Genomic DNA, 19,149 nt, shown 5'->3' on the forward strand with positions numbered 1-19,149 from the left:
CTAAAAAGACAACATTCCAACATACCAAAATGGCAGCCAGAACCATCCCTCCCCTTTGAGTTACCTACAATGGCATTTACCCTTCAGTTTTGTTTCAAGAGAGGCAAGCGCTTAATAAACCACTAACTTTCAAGGTCAGTTTTAAGGTTAGTGTTTGATTCCACGTTTCTGTACTTTACTCAATAAAAACACTGCTATGCTAGGATGTACTCAATTCATGACCACCTTCTAGCCTATCTTTTATATGCCCAGTAAGAACATCCATGAAGGAAAAAAGGCCATAATTTTCTACATTAGGCTGTTCTAACACAATATAATGCATGTATATTTTAATACCAAAGAGAGGTTAGTCCTGAGACAAAATGAGTCTGAGAGACTGCTAAATACGATGAGTCTGGAAAGCAAACACGTTAAAAGTTCCAGGCAAGGGGTAAAGCGCCACACTACAGCTATGTGCAAGATCCCCAACCACTCACGTTATCTGCTTTCCTTAGAGAGCTGTGACAAGTATATCCCAACCTTCAAATGAGCCTCTGTTTCTGGGCCCCCGCCTGCCACTTACCCCCTCCCCCAAGAACCTAAAAACCTCTATTATTTGATTCCCCTCTCATGCAGCACACAGGGGCCATCTGTACCACCCAGATCAGGACTCATCTGTATCTTCTGTCCCATATTAGATACTATTACTACTGCTATTTCCCCCGAAACTGTAAGATTTTTCAAAGGAAACCTCTCATATTTGACTTACACAGAATTGAAGAAAAGCTGGAAAGACCCACAAATATGGATATTTAATTCTACATTCAGTATAAACCTTATTGATCTACTCTTCAAATCATATGTTTGCTTTTTGTAGGTCAAATACAAAATTCAATTTAGATATTTCTTACCTTTAAAGGACTTGAAACAACCCAAATTATTTTAACAAGTTTAAGATCCCCAAAACCGCCCCCTTCTCCAACAAACAAAAGTTCAGAGCTCATCTGAAACCAGCAAAGCTAGAGAGGCATCGAATGCAGGATAATTCTGACAGCATCCCAGCTCTACCCATCCCTCCAGTCTCATCCCTCCCAGAACTCCCAAAGTCTGCAAAGTCGTCTTCCACATTAATGCAGTCTTATCTGATACAAACTGTGAAAATGTTTCAGCAACAATGTACAGTTCCAAAGTTAACAATATAACTGGGAAAACCCAAAGACTCATTTTAGAAACAGTGTTTTATTAGGTTTAAAATCCAGATAAAAATTCTATTCAATGTCAACTAATAAATGTAGGAGGAACGATAGAAAAATCACCATTTTAAACCATCATGTTAGTAATTGAGGCAAGAGTCATTAATGGGCACTCAGGCTACTGGGTGAAGTTTACAAAAGAACATTTACACCACTTCAAAGTCCCTCTGCACAGATTCCCTGCAAATCCTCATGAAAACGGATATAGTCACACTGGGGAAACCTGACAGACACCACCCTCCACCAAAGTGACCTCATCAGTACTGGGACAGCCTGACATGTATCTCCTAAGTGCGATGAACTGAGAAGGAAGTATCATTTATGCAGTTTTCTTCCCGAAAGTGAGAACCCGGAATCGAATCATGAGTCGGCATCAAAACCGAATCTGAGACGCACTTTACAAAAGAACCGGCTTGCGCTCCTCAAAAATGTCAGCCGCCGTGACAGCCGACAGCTGCCCAGCGAGTCCAGATTGCGAGCGTGAACACACATGACAACTACACACAATGCACATTCCTGGACTGAATCCTGTATCAGAGAAGGAGCGCCACTGGGAGGACGCGACCGGGCTGAAGGGTGAGCAGCAGAGGCCACCTGAAAACACGCCGCCCTGCCTAAGGGTTACTCTGAGCCAAAGGCAACAGAGAAATAGCAGATACAGGAAAAATTCCCTGCCCTTTCCCTTTCTGCCTAAAAGCGGGACATAAGTGTTGCTTTTGTGAGTGTCCCTCCTCCCCACTCCAGTACCAGGAGGAGGAGGTGACAATTATCACCAAAGACACCCCTGACTTGCACCTGCACAAACCCCGTTACTAACCCCTACTGTCGTCTGTCATCTATTCACCTTCCCACAACCTACCACCCCTAAAAGCCCAAACTCCCCCATTCCTTTGCCTTGTCAGTTGTCCGCAATACGTGGCCCTTTAGTAAAATGGTATAGAAGCTCTAGAGTCCAGCCACTTCCTTGGGTTTCCACTCCTTTGGGTGAATCTCCAGGGTGCACACAAGATAAATCTTTTCTCTTGTTCATCTGTCCATTGTTGATTTAATTCACAGGCTCCACCCACGAAGAGCACAGAGGAAAACCTTTTTCCCTCCCCCTACAGGGACACTGGGGCAATTTAACTATCATCAATGAATGCTAAATTCTCTGAATTCAATAACTATATTGTGATCATGTAAGAGAATGCTCTTGTTCTTAGAAAACAGACCTTGAAAATATTCAAGTGAAGAGCATAATGCCTGCTACTTATTCTAAAAAAGTTCAGAAAAATAACTATATGCAGGGGATGAGGGGGGGGAGAACACACACAAGTGTGGAAAATATTAACTATTGGTAAATGTAGGCATTGATATTGGAATTCTTCATACTACTCTTACAACTCATAAGCTTGAAAATATTTTAAAACAATATTAAAAATAAAACTCTACTACAAACTGATACATACGTTTGACTATCAGAACACAGAAAAACGGAAATTGTCCAACTGTATTTCTGGGTAGTCTAAAGAGTAACACTTAAGGTGATTTTCCCTATTTAAAAGAGCTTTAAGTCCTGTCCCTTAAAATCACTCATTCATTCAACAAATACTTAATGAGCAAGACATACGTACTGCAAACCTGTGTTTTGGAGAAGGTGAGGACCGGACTGGAGGTCAGTTCTGAAGGACCAGCAGTACCAGCCCCATCAGGGAGGAGACGGTAACAGGGCATCCCAGGGGTGAGGAGACAGTAACAGGACACCACGGGGGTGAGGGCATGTGGAGAAGCACAAAAGGACACAGGGGAGTCAAGCTGTAGAAATTACAAGCAGAGTGCCAAAGCACTGTTCCCACACGAGTGTGGCAAAACGGTGCAACAGGTTAAGACAAGGCAGGGCCACGTCCTAAAGGACCTTAACACACAGCTCCACAAGGCTCCGATTCTCATCCTGGGGAATTCAAGCAAGACTGGGGCCCCTGCTTCTCTATTACACCAAGGGCTCTCCCCTAGTTCATCTAAGCCGAGAACAAATCTCTATACGAGGCCCAGAGGCAGGAACAGTGCAAGACGAGACAGGAGACTCCTGAAGTCCCCTCTCTCCGTTAGAAGACATTCCTTTTCCCGGTTATAATCATGGATTATGCTGGAACTGCCCGTCTGCGCACTGAAAGTCCCCTGTCCCAGGCACTGTCCACTGACTTCTCCCAACCCTGGAGGATCCAGAAGGGTTGGTCACCCCATTTCCAGCTACAATTCTCTATCCTTGGGGGCCGACTGCATATTGCCACTTGGAGACAGATCCACACTTAGCTATCAAGGGAACTTGGGGCTGTTCCCAAAACTAAACTAATCTAATAAGAAAGATGAAGATTCACTACCGCTAAATATAATTCCCAAAAATACATCCATTACAGGAATTAGAGAGAGGTTTCAAAAAAGAGAAGCAGCATCAGAATAAACACAGCCTCCCAAGGTAACCACCCTTGTTTCGCTCAATTATGTCACAATTAAACCCCAGACACACACATTACAGAAAGAATCCAGACGAGAGAGGAAAAAGAAGCGGGCTCCAAAGTCGGAGCAGTGACAGAATCCTTCAGTGAGCTACAAGATCTTGGGCAAATGCCTTGTCTGCCTTTCCACATAAGCCCCATTTCTACCATAGGACCTGCAAAGATGTTGGCCTCTGGCTCCTCTTCCTCCCCTACACAATCCCACAACATACACACTGAGTTCATTAGTTAAGTCAAATCTGCAGATCACTAAAAAGACAGGTCTGCTGTTGGCTGTGAGAGGAGAACTTCGTGTACTGGAGGCGGGGGAGGGGGGGTGCGGGGAGGGGACACCTCGAGGGCCCTGCTGGAGAACACTGCACTGGAGGCACAGTGAAGAGCGTGAGACGTCACTGACACATGTGGGGATTATGAAGGATGGGAAAGGAGCAGGAACAACTACAACTGGAGAGTCATATCTCCCAGAGTATTTATAACCCTTTAAAAAAAGAGAGAGAAAAAAAAAAAAAGAGAGAGAGAGAGAGAAAGAAAAAGAAAACACAGGAAAGCATCCATAGTAGACCAAAGGCCCACACTGGCAGCCACCATACCTTGCAAAGCCGGGGTGCTGTTAACATCCTACGCTGTCTGAACACGAGCAAAGCCTAGGACACGCACTAGGTTTTAGGATCTTCCACATCTGCTTACACCTTACTGCGTGGGTAAAGTCTGGCACGCGTGAGGGACCGATATCGTAAGTAAACTGTCAGAATGACAAGGGACAATGTGATACACAATATGAACGCTAAAGGCAGAAGTATATATTTGTCATTTGCCAGACCCAAGCTCTTGCCCAGGATTACCAACAAGCACGAGTCCCAGAAAAAAAAAAAGAAAGTGATTAAGAACAGAAGAAGAATACTAACAGAGCTCAAAGCAGTGCGCAACTAGGTTTGAGGAAAACATGAGTCAAACCAGTATAGCAAGATGGCTCAAAACCTTCACTGGACTCCCCCAGCACTCAGGCTAGAATCCAAAATCCGTACTACGTATGGCCCTGCCTCTATCTCTAACTGGGATTGTGTAACTCTGCCACCTCCCGACAGCCGTGAGGACCTCTCAGCACCTCTACCAACGCCTTCCTACCCCAGAGCCTTTGCACATGCTATCCCCCAGCTAACTGCCCCTCAACCTGTAGGTCTCAGAGCTACTTTTTCAGAAAGTCAACAGTTTCAGTAAAAGACAGTAAATATGTACATCCAGAACCAACTGGGGTGCCAGGCACAAGCGAGATGTTTTTTAATAAATGAATAAATGCTGACAATTCTCACCAATAATAAGCAAAAGTTTAGAGATTAATTGAATACTGACTGCCCCCCTCCAAAAGAATTATTAAGATACTTTATTTCATACTTTAATCACTTTTTTATGTTGATTATCCCTTAGAAACAATCCTACAAGGAACAACCAAAGAACATGTTAGATTATAATTCACTAGTCTAATTAATCCAAAATGAATGCAACTCTTTAGAAAACAATAAATCCAAAATTAATCCAAAATGGAGCAAAGTTAAAAATTTAGCTCCAAGGGGCACCTGGGTGGCTCAGTCAGTTAAGTGTCCAACTCTTGATTTCAGCTCATTTTCTCAGGGTTGTCAGAGTGAGCCCCGTGTAGGGCTCTGTACTGTGTACAGAGCCTGTTTAAGATTCTCTCTCTCCCTCCCCTCTGCCCCTCCCGCTTCTAATTAAAAAAAAAAAAAAAAGCTCCAAATCTAATTACAGATTTCACATAGCAAAAGCCTTTGAATATAATTTGTTTCCAGGGAACTAACTTTGACCATATAAATCACACTAGAATAAAAAACCTAATTCAGGCAGCATTAACCACTGTTAATTCTCCCACAAACCACAATGAAGAATATTCTTTATATTAAATCAGTTAACAATCTCTAAAAAAAAGTTGCAGTTTTCCAAATGGAGTCAAGTTTTAGCTGGTTATTTCTATTTTTAGTATCAATTACTTCTTAGTAGCCACTCAAGATAGTATTTTAGAAGTGGGCAAATTCCTTGAAAAACAACCTACCAAAATTAACATCTGAAGAAAAAGAACATTTGAAAAGGCCTACAGGTTTTAAAGAAAACAGATTATTAAAAACTCCCAAGCCCAGAATGCTTCACTAGAGTGAATGCTTCACTAGAGTGAAACCCTTCAGTAAGACTGAAATGAGAGGGAATACTTTCCACCTCTTTCCAGGAGACCAGCATAAACTTAACACCAAAACCCAACAAGGACACTACAGTAAAGGAAAATTATAGACCTCTCTCTCAAACTAGAAATGCAAAAATACTAATCAAAATATGAGCAAATAATCCAGGAATATGTGAAAAGGAGAACGCATTAAGACCCATTTTGCTTTGTCACAGCAATGCAAGGACGGCTTAACATGCCAAAGTCAACTGACTTTTCACCAATACTCAGTATAAAGCATCAATACTTAAGACAGGGGGTAATGACACAAGAAATGACAATGCAACAGAACACACTATGGGAACAGACCCACACATATAAGGTTATTTAATTAGTGACAAAAACAATACTGCACTGGGGTACGGAAAAAGATGATCTTTTCAAGTAACAACCAGGTTAACTATGTATCCAGATGGAAAAACCAAGTCTTGGCTCATTCCTCAAGTCACACACAAAAGTCAATGCCAGTTGGACTGCAGATCTAAAGGTGTAAACTAAAACAATGAAGTGTTTAGAAAACAACCTAAGAAGTGTGCCTGGGTGGCTCGGGGTTAAGCATCTGCTTCCGGCTCAGGTCATGATCCCAGAGTCCCGGATCTAGCCCGTATCCCCACCTCAGGCTCCCCGCAGAGACAGGAGCCTGCTTCTCCCACTGCCCCTCCCCCTGCTCATGTGCACACCCACACACATGCTCTCTCCCTCTCTCTCCCAAATAAATAAAGTCTTAAAAAAAAAAAAAAAAGGAAACAAGATAATACCTCCATGTCCTTGAAGTGAGCAAAATTTCTTAGAGGAGACATTAAAAGCACTCATCACAAAGGGAAAAAAAAATGGACAAACTGGACTAGATTAAAATTAAAGATGTCTGTTGTTTACGTGACCTGATTATGAAAGTGAAAAGGCGAGCCAGGGTAGAAAATACACAAACAATTTCTACAGATCGATAAGGAACAAACAAGTAAATGAACAGTGGACAGAGGACTTCGCCACACAGGATATCCAACGGTGAGTACTCTGCATATGCAGTTAGAAGGATGCAAATTAAACCACAAAGAGCCACTACCACATCCATCAAAATGGCCAAAATGAAGAGGACACAGTGTGAGGACGAAGTGGAGCTGCGAGAACTTTCCTACACAGCTGGGAGAACGGTCAAGGGGACGTGGATGCTCTGGACATGCACATCCCGATAACCCAGATATTCCATTCTACGTGCACACCCGACGGAAATACACATATATTCACCAAAAAACATACACAAGAACTGCAATATCCATAACAGCCCAAACCAAAAACGAGGCATATGTCCCCCCACAATGCAACAGACAAGGAAAGACTGACATATTCATGCAACAGAACTCTACGGGCCCCAGAAGATGCAATGGAATGAACCTGACCCACCTAAGATGTTCAGGAAAGAAACCAACACGAAACCGTACAACTTCCACTACACAGAGTTAAAAATAAGGAAAAGTCAGGGGCACCTGGGTGGCTCTGGGGGTTAAAGCCTCTGCCTTCGGCTCAGGTCATGATCCCAGGGTCCTGGGATCGAGCCCCGCGTCGGGCTCTCTGCTCAGCAGGGAGCCTGCTTCCCCCTCTCTCTCTGCCTGCCTCTCTGCCTACTTGGGATCTCTGCCTGTCAAATAAATAGATAAAATCTTTAAAAAAAAAAAAAAAGGAAAAGTGGGTATGGTGTTTTTGGCCAGGGGTTAGGGGGGCGTAATTGCCTGGAAACACTTTGTGTATCCTTGTGATTTATGTACCTTCCGGTTTATCAGTTGAAACTGATGCCACTTAGAGTTTATTTTGAAAGAGAAGTAAGCAATCCTTAATACAATATGTAAAACTTCCTCATTTGCCATGGTGCACCTGTGAGACGGCAGGGAGAAGATTTACCTTTACTGAGCACTCAAATTCTATTATCTCATTTCATCCTCAAAACAACCCTGAAACAAGGGTCATTTCCATTTTACAGGGATTTGAAAACACTTATCCAGGGCCATTTGCCCCAATAAATGGGAGAGATGGAATTCTACTTAAATTCTGACTCCAAACTTATTTCCGTAATATACAATTACCCTCTGGGGTATTTACACTAAATTTATACTGATTTGCCAGTCAAAATAGCTCCTTCTGGATATGTTCCTTTTGATCTCGCGACAGGGGTGAAAAAGAGTAAATGCAATTTAACATTAACAGAAGCAAACTAATATTTTAATTTTAGCTCAATCTGCACACACACATAAGTAAATATTCCTTTAATTTTAAAGCCTGTGGCAACCCAAATCAGCCCTGCCCACGGACATTTCCCTTGGCCTTTCTAGTCTAAGAGCATAGATGCTCAATAAATACTGACTATACATCTCACCGTTTTTTCTAGAATCTCTATTCCACTCAGCTGATGACTAAACGTGATGCACTACCAGCTACAAATACTACATAACGACTTCTTTAGTGAAACGGAAAGTACTACCTTAAAAGAGATTACAATCATGGAGGGGGTTCAGACACAGTGAAATAAACTAGATAGTATTTCAGAAACTACAACATACTGTGTAATTTTGTCTTCACTCAACTCAGACGACACAAGTAAACATTTTACCTGAGCATCTGCCACAGATACACAGCGAATACAGATTTCATACATGTATATATATGGATTGTGTGTGCATGTGTGCATGTATGTGTGCGTACACAGGTGCACGTGCTTTAAAAAGGCTTTAGGAAAATTATTTGTTTCCCTATTCTCGGCCAAAGTACAGACCGAACTCAGGTTTAAAAAAACAAAAAACAACTTCCCAGAATTCTCCCAGTGTTTAGCAATACAAAAGCTACGTGTTTACATAAACTGAGTAAAACTAATATCCTCCTTCAGAACCGCATCATATGTCAGTGGTGATTTTCTACAAACACATCCCAAAAGGACAGTGCTATTTGGCAATACCTTATTTCACATAATTAATTGAAGAAGGGCTGGAAACTAAAGGCCGTATATTGGAAAAGCCAAAAAGAATGATTCCTTTGAAGCTACTAATTGCATTTAGACAAGAAATTACAGCTGGCCTGAACTGCTGTTCAATTTACAAACGGCATTCAAATGCCTAATTTAGGCTGTTTTATCACTTGTTCCCATATTTTTATCAACAAAATCCTGCCTTTTCCTTAAAACACCCAAAATTATGTTTGGTCTAAGATTAATAAACAGTTTATTAGATGCAGGAGGTACATATAAAGATTTAGAAGCCAGGGATTTCTCCTCTTTAATACTTAGCTATACAAGACTGAGAAAAGTTAAGTAATCTCAGTACTGTGTTACGTACAAAAGAAAAGCCTTTAAAATTAAATTAGCAGGGGGGCACCTGGGTGGCTCAGTGGGTTGAGCCTCTGCCTTCGGCTCAGGTCAGGATCTCAGGGTCCTGGGATCGAGCCCCACATCGGGCTCTCTGCTCAGTGGGGAGCCTGCTTCCCCCTCTCTCTCTGCCTGCCTCTCTGCCTACTGGTGATCTCTCACTGTCAAATAAATAAATAAAATCTTTAAAAAAAAAAAAAAGAAAAGAAAGAAATACAGATAAAGGACGATGTATTTATTCATGCCTAATAGAAGAATAATGGTTATTTAGGGAGAGCCAGCAATATTAAGGCACTATTACACTTGACATCACTATTGCAGAGACCCAAGTGAGACAGCTGAACCATTAGACACAATGTAGACCATTTTCAGTATAGAACTTTGCCTATGAAATAACTGCTCTCCAGCCCTCCTCTCTTCCACCTTCCATTATAAATGTATCAGACGTCCATCCCTACAGCAATAACTTTGGGGGGATCATAACATAACCACATTAGGAACATAAGTAAGATTTTCTCAATGCAGATAAAGGAAAAACAATATCCGCTAAATGTTATCAAATAGTAATTATGTGCCAGAAGTGGGATGGGAGTTTAAGAAACTCGTTTTTTTCCCTCACAACCTCAAACAGGTAGTCTTATGACCAATTTACCAACGAGGAAGCGGACACTCAGCAAGGTTGCTACACATGGAGGACTCAGCATCTGAACCCTGGTCTCTCTCACATAAGACATTTGCTCTACAAAGCTCTGATAAAATATTAATATTTAATTTTGCAAGGTGGAAAAAGCTTAAAATACCACTGATCAGAGCTCCTCCCGAGCGACAGCTGGGCAGGAGGCTGTGTAAGAGAAGGCGAGGCCCTTCAAACCGTCGGGATCATCATGTTAACTTTGCCTTCCCGGGCTGTTACCAGCAGGAAGACAAAAATTCTGGAATCTCAAAGTATCAGACAAGTCCACTGCCTTTCTTTCCCCTTCAAATATGTTACTGATCTAACTTCTTAGAGAACCTAACATTTCAAAGATCAATTTTTAAATTGAGATCCTACTTTCCTTATCCAAGTTCTGTAAATACATTATTTTAAAAATTCTGAACTGGTTTGCTGACATTTTCTAATTCCCAGAAGACTTTCCAAACCTGTTTTTTCAATCACTGCTTTATTGTATACATGGAGTTGTCAGCTAAAACAGAACTACCATGACAACTACCAGAGTGAGGTTGCTTCAACACTGAGAAAGCTTTCTATACCAGCAGAACTTTCAATTTTTATAGCACTTTTCTTTTTATTTAAAGATTTTACTTATTTACTTGAGAGAGACAGCGAGCATGAGTGGGGAGAGGGATAGAGAGAGATGGAGAGGGAACAGACTCTCCGCCAAGCAGGGAGCCCGATGCAGGGCTCCAACCCACAACCCTGGGATCATGATCTTAGCCGAAGGCAGACGCTTAACCAACTGAGCGACCCAGCACTCTTCTTCTATGAAATTAACACTTGTCTCAGTCCACAATGTTTCTATGCACCTAGTCACAGGGACCTCACAAATGGAGGAGAATCAAGAATCAGACAGCATGACTGGTCCAAGATCAGAAGGGTGATGGTCTTTTTAAAAGCCTTAATATACAGGCAATATTATTCTCCATAAATCTACCTCAGCTTCTAAAATTTCAAAAATTAAATATAAACTAATCTATTCATTCCACAAATCTGAGCACCTTCTGCTATGCCCGGCACTATTACTTACTCTCATAAACGCTTACACAGCCAACACACTGAATATCACCAAGAACCTTGGGCCAACGGGTCACTACTTTACGTCTTCTTTCTAGCAACAGTCCTGCTGACATCCTCAGACAGTGTTTTCTTGTGACACCTTCTCAGTCACTTATTTAAAATGTAAAGCAACTTTGTATTTTAAAAAGAGTACCAACAATTCATTGACAATTTCAGATAAACAGGAAAGTCACTTTGTACTCGGGTTTATTTTAACAAAGGCCTTTTTACAGGACTGAAAATTTAAATTTCATCAGCTAGGCTTCTCGACGGCTTCTCTCTCTGTATTCATTCACGAGCATACACCACCCCATAAGAAAGGCGACCAACACACATTCCTAAAGACAGGCCCAGAGAATCCTGACCATCTATGCTGTGCAGAAATGAGTTCATTTGTGAATGGATTGTTACTCAGCAACTGTCAAAAGCCTGAATGAGACAATTGATATTTCAGGGACATCAGCCTAAAGATAAATTAACTAGCTCTATGGAATCAAATTACCACAACGAAGCACACCTGTATTACTAAAGCTTTTCTATTATGCCTGATGCTTGTATCCACCGTCTCTAAAATGGCACGCGAAAAATGTTTCCCTATCATTTGTAAAATGTAAAACATTTTCTCCATATATTGTTAATATCGTTTTATGCAAGAATCCAAACGATTAACTACTCTTCATACAAGAGAAAAGTCTGCTTCTCTTGGCATACTTCCTCTCATTAATCACTGCCAACTATAATTAGTCTCGTTTCCTCTTTTGCTCTAACAAAAATTTTAAAAAGCAAAAAAAACCCCTTTAGTTCCACACAGATGCTGAGCCATCCTTGCCGTAAGCCTCTCTTCTAATTCCCTCTAGCAACTTCCATACTCTACCCCTCAACCTCCGCCATTCCTTTCAGTCTTCTCAAACCTGTCATTGTAAGACAATCTCAAATCCTTTCTCAAGTAGACAAATTATAAAGTAACACACAGTTGTCTCTACATTGCTGTACTAATACTAGAATCGCTTTCACAGAAATTAGTTGCAACTAAAAACCACCCTGGGTCATGCAAAAGATTTGGTGAACATCCAAGAATCAGAAGAATAAGGACTAAAAGATCCACCTCACAGGCTAAGCAGGTAGACTCCCAAAGAGATAATGGCACCCCCTAAGATCCTGGTCTACTTTGGGAAGTCCTAAGTGCATAACGACAGAAAAAATATTACAAAGAAACCTGTGAATACGAGCTAGTTTAATACATATCCGTTCCTTGGGGTTTCCTGAACAAAGGACACTCCTGAATGTCCAAAAAGCTGAGCACAAGGTGAACAAGATAAACCACTTGGCTTCAACTTAGTATTTTTGCAAGTTAAACATGTGCCTTCCCAGTCTCCTCCTCTAGCACCCACCGGAGCGCAACGGAGCCCCAGATGAAGCAACGGAACGACCTCAGTTATTTGAACATCCACTGGCCAGTGGTAGGAAGCAAGATCATAAAAATGAGCAAATCCTGGGCCTCAAGGAGATGAAAGTCTTTTATTAACACAGAGGAATTATTTACAGGATAGTATCACTGCCTGGAACAACCCTCAGAAAAATCACAGTGCAATAAATTCTGAATTTTTTGTGTGTTTTGATGACCAAGAAACAGTCTGACCTCTTCCGAGTTTATACCCAAAAGAAGTGAAAGTGGGGGCTCAGACAGAGACCTGTACATCTATGTTCAGAGCAGCGTTACTCACGAAGCCTAAGGGCAAAAGCAACCCACGTCAAAACAGGTAAACAAAATGTGTGTGTGTGTGTGTGTGTGTGTGTTGAATATTATTTGGGCTTAAAAAAGAAGGAAGTGCTGGCGCATGCTACAACAGACGTCTACGACACGATGCCTGAGGACTATGGGAGGTAAAATAAGCCAGTCCCGAAAGGACAAATACTGTATGACTCCAGTGACACGAGGTTCCTAGAGCAGTCAGATCCACAGAGATAGAAGAATGGAGGTGCCCAGGTCTGAGAGATGGATAGAATGGGGAGTTAGTGTTTAACGGGGACAGAGTTCCCCCGAAGATGAAGGGAAAGTTTCAAAGATGGATGGCGGTGACAGTCACAAAACATGCACATACTTAATGTCACTGAACTGCACACTTAAGAACAGTTAAAATGGTAAATTTTGTGCTGCATACTTTACCACAAGAAAAGGGAAAAAATCTAAATTATTAATCAGATAATCAGAGGTCACCTGAATATTTAGAGTTTCTTTTTTTCAACAGATACTAAGGACTCACCTACATTTATGCAGGTTTTTCTCCTAAAATCCACTTGGCACAACAATGCAGTTCAATGCAATGCAGAGGGTCCATACAGAGGCCCCTGAAATCAAACCATGACCGAATCCTGACTGCCACTTTCAGGTTCCTAACTCGGGTCAATAACCTGAGTCTTCGTTTCCTTACATGTAAAATAAGGACAATACTGAGTTGGCCTCAGGATCACAGTGAGGATTAAATGAGAATGTATATAAAAGCAACTGAAACATCTTGGTACATAATAAGGGGGCACTCTTCATTAATGAATGTGTCCCTTCTTTCCTTTGCCATAAGGAATGACCACAGGATTTTAAGGTCACGAGTGAGAGAACCTCTGTGAAACACCTGCTTTCTCAAATGAAGCCAGCATCTCTCACTTGCCAGACAGTGGCAGGGAGTAAATCATCTCAATGCCATGAAAGTCATTCCTCCTAGAAGGCAGCACTACGCCAAAAGAGCTACCAGCTATGAAACACCACAAAATCGCTATCGAATAAGAATCACGAACCCCTTGGAAAGACAATGTCTTCTACAACCAAGACAAGAAAACTTAGCAATGGCCAAACCTCGCTGTACAACTCATACAAGAGCCACAGGCAAAATACAGTAGATGGTCTTAACCTTCAATGATGAGATGACAGCATAAACCGAAAATCATGGCAGGAAAAGAAGATCTTTTCTCCCCAAATGAAACTAATACATCTTTTCTTAGAACTGCATGTTGAGGCCATGAATACATCCATTAACCCACGTTACCATTTAAATGTACACAGTGACCATTTTAAAGACAGTCTTTATAGTATTTTTCATCTGTAAGCAGAGTAAGTTTGACATGGTCTAAAATAAAATTCTACAATTATATGCATGTATGTGTGTGTGTGTGTGTGTGTGTGTGTACGCGCGCACATGTCTGCTCCCTAGAATACACACGTGCCACAGGCAGTAGCTGGCTCTGAAGACAACACTATGCCAAATAAACTGATTATTCCAGAGTATTCTAGATACTAATAATTCCCCAAAATATTAATAGGACTAAAATCACTATTCCCTAGCAGTCTCATTCAGAATCCTGTACCACCATCTACCCTCTAATATAAAGTTCTGGAGCTCTTGGTTAAGATGTGCTCTTATTTAGGAAATTTAACGTTTACAACAATACATGTTCAACTGAGCGAACCTGTTTCTGAAAGCACATTTTAAAACATATATTTTCCAAGTTACTTAAGTCCCCACTCCTGCCCTTTTCCATTCACTGAGTGTGCTGAACTTGAAAAACAAGCAACGGAAGACAACTGAAAATCGGGATTGTAAAGATTGAGAAAATCCAAAGCCAGAAGCGCCTCCAAGCAGCACAGACTCCAAAATAATTACTCTTTAATAAGACGAATGCTTTTTAAGTGTGATAGTTCTAAGAATGCTTAGACTTTTCATATGGTTCGGTAACGTGTCGCGGAAAGGATGACTTCCTTCACAAAAGCACGGGCTGAACACTGTAGAGCGCACTCATCCCTGTTTCTACAAATCTCCATGCTATTAGAGATACATTACGTGGTTTTGTTAAGCTCGGCTGCGGGCAAAGCCTTCGGGGCAGCTCGGCTTTTCTAGACAATCCACATAAATCTGATGTGCTATCCTAAAACATACACTCACTTCCCGAAGATTAAAAACCCTCCAGAAAGGCTCCTCTGCAGGGTTCCGGCGTTCTGGCAACAAAAACATCGGAGGGGAGGGGCGAAAAGATGGCCTCGGCCACCCGCCCCGGGGGACCCAGAGCTGGTCACCTGCCAGTAAACACGAACAATCCTCCCCGGGCGGGACCCGAAGGCTCGCGCTTCCCTGCCAGCCCCGACAGCCGCCTTCCTGCCCTCCGAGGGGGCCTCGCGCCGGGGGCCCCACCGCCGCCGCGGGTCCCGAGGATGCTCCCGGGACGCCGCCGCCGGGCCCGCACCGCTCCCGCGTGCCTAACCGGACCTGTCAAAGCCCGCTCTCCTCCAACCCAGCGGGAGGCAGGCCCGGCTCCATGCCCGCTGCGGACGCGCCCGCGGCCCCGGCCGCCGCCAGCGACACCGCACCGAGTCCTCCCGAGGCGCCGACTCCGGAGGGGCGCCGGGGTCGGAGCAGCGCGGAGCCCGGCGCGGGGGCAGCCCGGCACGCAGGCCGCGCCGCCGGGGACCAGGCGAGGCGGCGCCATCTGGCCGCGCCGGCTCCCCTCCCCGGCGGGTCCGGGCCCCGGCGCCCACGCGGGCCTCGGCGCGGGGGCCGGGCGGAGCCGCTCTCCGCCCCGCACACAAAGCGGCTCCGCGGGAGCCCGCCTCACCTGCAGCACGGGGCGCCGCGGGCCTTCGAGAACCATCGGACCCCGCTCCGGCGCGCGCGTCACAGCCCAGGCCTCCCGGTGCCGCCTGGCGCCGCCGCCGCCGCCGCCATTTCCTCCCGCTCGCCGTCGCCTCGTCCCCGCTGTCAGGTTACTCCATTCACCTGGGCCTGGAGCCGCCTGCGCCGCGCCGCGCCTCCGCCTCGACCCCTCCCGCCGGCGCCTGCGGAGACTGCGCAGAGCCCGGCTCGTCCGCAGCCCGCGCACGGCCCGCGGCAACGGCGCACAGCCGCTTGGAGAATCCCACCGGCGCCCGCGCCGCCCCCTCCGCGCCCCCACGCTTCGCTCGCCCGGCTCGCCCCGCGCCGGCATGAGAGCGAGCCTGTGATTGGACAGAGTGCGGCGGTGAAAGGTTAATCCTGGCCCCGCAGCCACTCAGGAGCCGGGAGACAGCGGGCGCGGGAGGCGGAAGCCAGGCGGCGTTTGCGGCCCAGCGCCGGGAGTGGGCCGGAGCGATCCGCCGCCCATGGCCGGGCGCTCCCGGCCCGCGCGCCGAGACTCCGGGCGCTCGCCCGGCTTGGCAGTATACCCCGGCTTTCAGAATTCGTCCGCCTCCATTGTTCCCCCTCTGACTCCCACCGCCCCCAAAACGTGGCCCTTCCCCACGGCCGGAATTGTTCTCCGGAGGCTCAGCGCTCCTCTTACCACCGCCTCCCCCTTTTTAAAGGGCCTCCCCACTCGCCTGCTTCTCCCGCGGTGGTGGTGCACGGCCCTCCACATTTGGGGAGGCAACAGACCCCACCCCCACCCCCGCCCCGGAACTGGGATAACCGGATAATGGGACGGAGACTGCAGCCCCGCTTATGTAAATTGCTCATTTGCATAGGTCGCAACCCTCTGCCAAACCTCGTGGCTGTGAATTAAAGTATGGGTGGAGGTCAAGTACGTGATTGGCTTAAAGAGAATCCTATTAATTCATCCCAAAATGTAGGCATCCCTGGTAGAGCACTCCCGGTGAAAGACCAGTGTACTCCAGAGGAGGTGCGGTGACAGACACCCTGCTCCGGATCTTACGCGGTAGCCCTTAGCGCCTACTACGTGCCGGAGACACGGTTCCCTGCAGCAGCCACCAGCCCCGTGCCGCTACTGAGCACTTAAAAATTGGCTAGTCCCCATGGAGATGTGCTGGTTGGAACCCAGATGTATGCGTTCTTAAAAAAAAAAAAAAAAAAGTAAGACAAGACACTGATCATTTATGGATTGCAAATTGAAATGGTAATATTTTTATATGTTGGGATAAACATTGATTTCACTTGTTTCTTTTTCTTTTTCGAATGTGAGTGCTGGAAGACTTTTAATGTCTTGTGTGGCCCACATTCTACTGCGGTTGGACAGGCTGCTCTAGGGCTCACAGGCCTGTGATATTAATACGGACCCTCTGAGGTGGGCGTTGTAACTGCCCCGGTTTTAACAGCTGAAGAAACTGACAAGCCTCCAGACCGTAAGCAGCTAAAAAGTGAACAACTGAGATTAGAACCCCAGGTACTTACTAGCTTTGGGATTGGTGGGCTGTGAGTCACTACCGTGCTCCAATTTTGATCATCTGTTTACCTTAAATTCGCTTGAAGTTTCACTTGAACGTAGAAAGTTCATGGGCAACATTACGAAGTAGAACGCTTTGGGCAGAGACCTCCATAAAAGCGTTTCTTATATGTTCAGTACTGTGGGCAACAGACCTCCCCCAGTAACACACATTAGAGCTTTTTCGGAGATAATCCTTTGTGAGAAGGATGGCTTCTCAGGGTGAAGATATGCAGCCATCCACTAGCACTGAGAATCTGTGGGCAGGTCAAACTTCTAGCCCCTCCTGCTGCCTTTTCAATCTGTCAAGACTACCTAGGCAGATTTGTCTGATTTTCACCAATTTTTTTTTTTAATTTTAAAAATAGGTGGTACAAGGGGTGCCTGGGTGGCTCAGCAGATTAAAGCCTCTGCCTCTGGCTCCGGTCATGGTCCCAGGGTCCTGGGATTGAGCCCCGTATCGGGCTCTCTGCTCGGCAGGGAACCTGCTTCCCCTCTCTCTACCTGCCTCTCTGCCTACTTGTGATCTCTGTCTGTCAAATAAATGAATAAAATCTTTAAAAAAAAAAATAGGTGGTACAAACATATGGTTCATCCATCAAACAGTATAAAAATGTACATAGCAAAAAAAAAAAAAGTACATAGCATAAAGAATCTCTCTCTCACACCTGTTCCCCCAACAGGTAACCATTGTTTCTTACTCTTCTGCAGAATTTTTTTGTGCAGATACAAGCCAAGACTTCCTCATTAACAAAAATGGTAACATGCTACACGTACCTACTATACCTTGCTTTTTTTACATCCTATATCCAGAAAATATTTTATAGCAATACATACAGAGCTCCTTGCTATTTTTTTTTTCAATCCCCATAACATTTATTGCTGGGATGTGCTGTAAGTTTCTTAACCAATTCTCTATTGGTGGACATTTAGACTCCCAGTCTTTTGCAATTAAACATGGAACCATTTGGAACTGATTCAGTGTATGAGATGAGGGATGGATCCAAAAAAATTTTTTTTTCCAGATGGCTACACAGTTTGCCATTTATTGGCCATTTGCTGAAGAGTTCACTTCTACGCTCTGCATTTCGTTCCAGTGATCCATCTATCCATGCTCCAGTTGCTGGTTTGTTTTTAAATCCGGAGACCTAAACTCTTACAAGGGATAGAGTTTCACACTTTGTTTGGATCACTAGAAATCTTAGAGCTAATATTTCAGCCCATGTTAAGCAACAGTACAGTACCATGTGGTATGCATTTTCTGTGGGCTAATTTCTATTTTCCCTTTGCCCTGATTATTTCCACAATTTGTTTTATTTATTTTTTTTCTTTATTGAACAAGCCAGGATATAAATACACCTTTGTTTAAGACTCTCTGTTTGCAAGTAACAGAAACCACCCTGAAATAGCTTAACCAAAAGGGAAGAATTTTATCATTGGTTGTAGGACCTCTCACAAAGCTGGGAGCAGGAATAGAGCTACAGCAAAGACCTAGACCCAGGAGTTGGAAAGCTTTCAGGAACTCAAAGGTACTCTCTGTGTCCTTCTTCTAGGTTTTTTTTTTCTCTCTATATTTGCTCATCTGTGTATCTTTCTCTACTAACTGGTTCTCTCTCCTTTTTCAGCGACACAGGAGAATATAGCCATTCCCCTATTCATCTAGAAAGTCAGCCAAGGATGGAGGTCAGAGCCCAGAAGGGAAGGTGGGGTGCAGTCCTGCAAAGTCAGGTGGCTGAATATATACACAAGGGAACTACACAAATTAAAAACTATATTGAGGATAATGGAAGCCAGATTTCTCACTATTGGGGAACAGGGTTACAAATACAGAAAGGGGACAAGCAAGAAGGCTTGAGTGGTCAGATTGGAATTGGAGGTTTTGATGTGAGCAT

At 44.2% G+C, this 19,149-nt stretch overlaps 1 protein-coding gene across 3 annotated transcripts in view; it reads right to left on the reverse strand.

Annotated features, from left to right (window-relative positions):
- Positions 1–15,813, reverse strand: part of DICER1 (dicer 1, ribonuclease III) — a 68,740-nt gene extending 52,927 nt beyond the window's left edge. For 2 of the 3 annotated variants that reach the window (XM_047736079.1, XM_047736081.1), the window contains exon 1: positions 15,680–15,812. The gene's annotated coding sequence lies outside the window, so the exon portion shown is untranslated. Of the gene's footprint in view, positions 1–15,679 lie in introns of all 3 variants that reach the window. The other variant, XM_047736080.1, reaches the window with a different exon arrangement.
- Between the last annotated feature and the right edge of the window lie 3,336 nt (positions 15,814–19,149).

This window comes from Lutra lutra, chromosome 7 (assembly GCF_902655055.1).
Source record: "Lutra lutra chromosome 7, mLutLut1.2, whole genome shotgun sequence".
In the NCBI taxonomy this organism is placed as follows: Eukaryota; Metazoa; Chordata; class Mammalia; order Carnivora; family Mustelidae; genus Lutra; species Lutra lutra.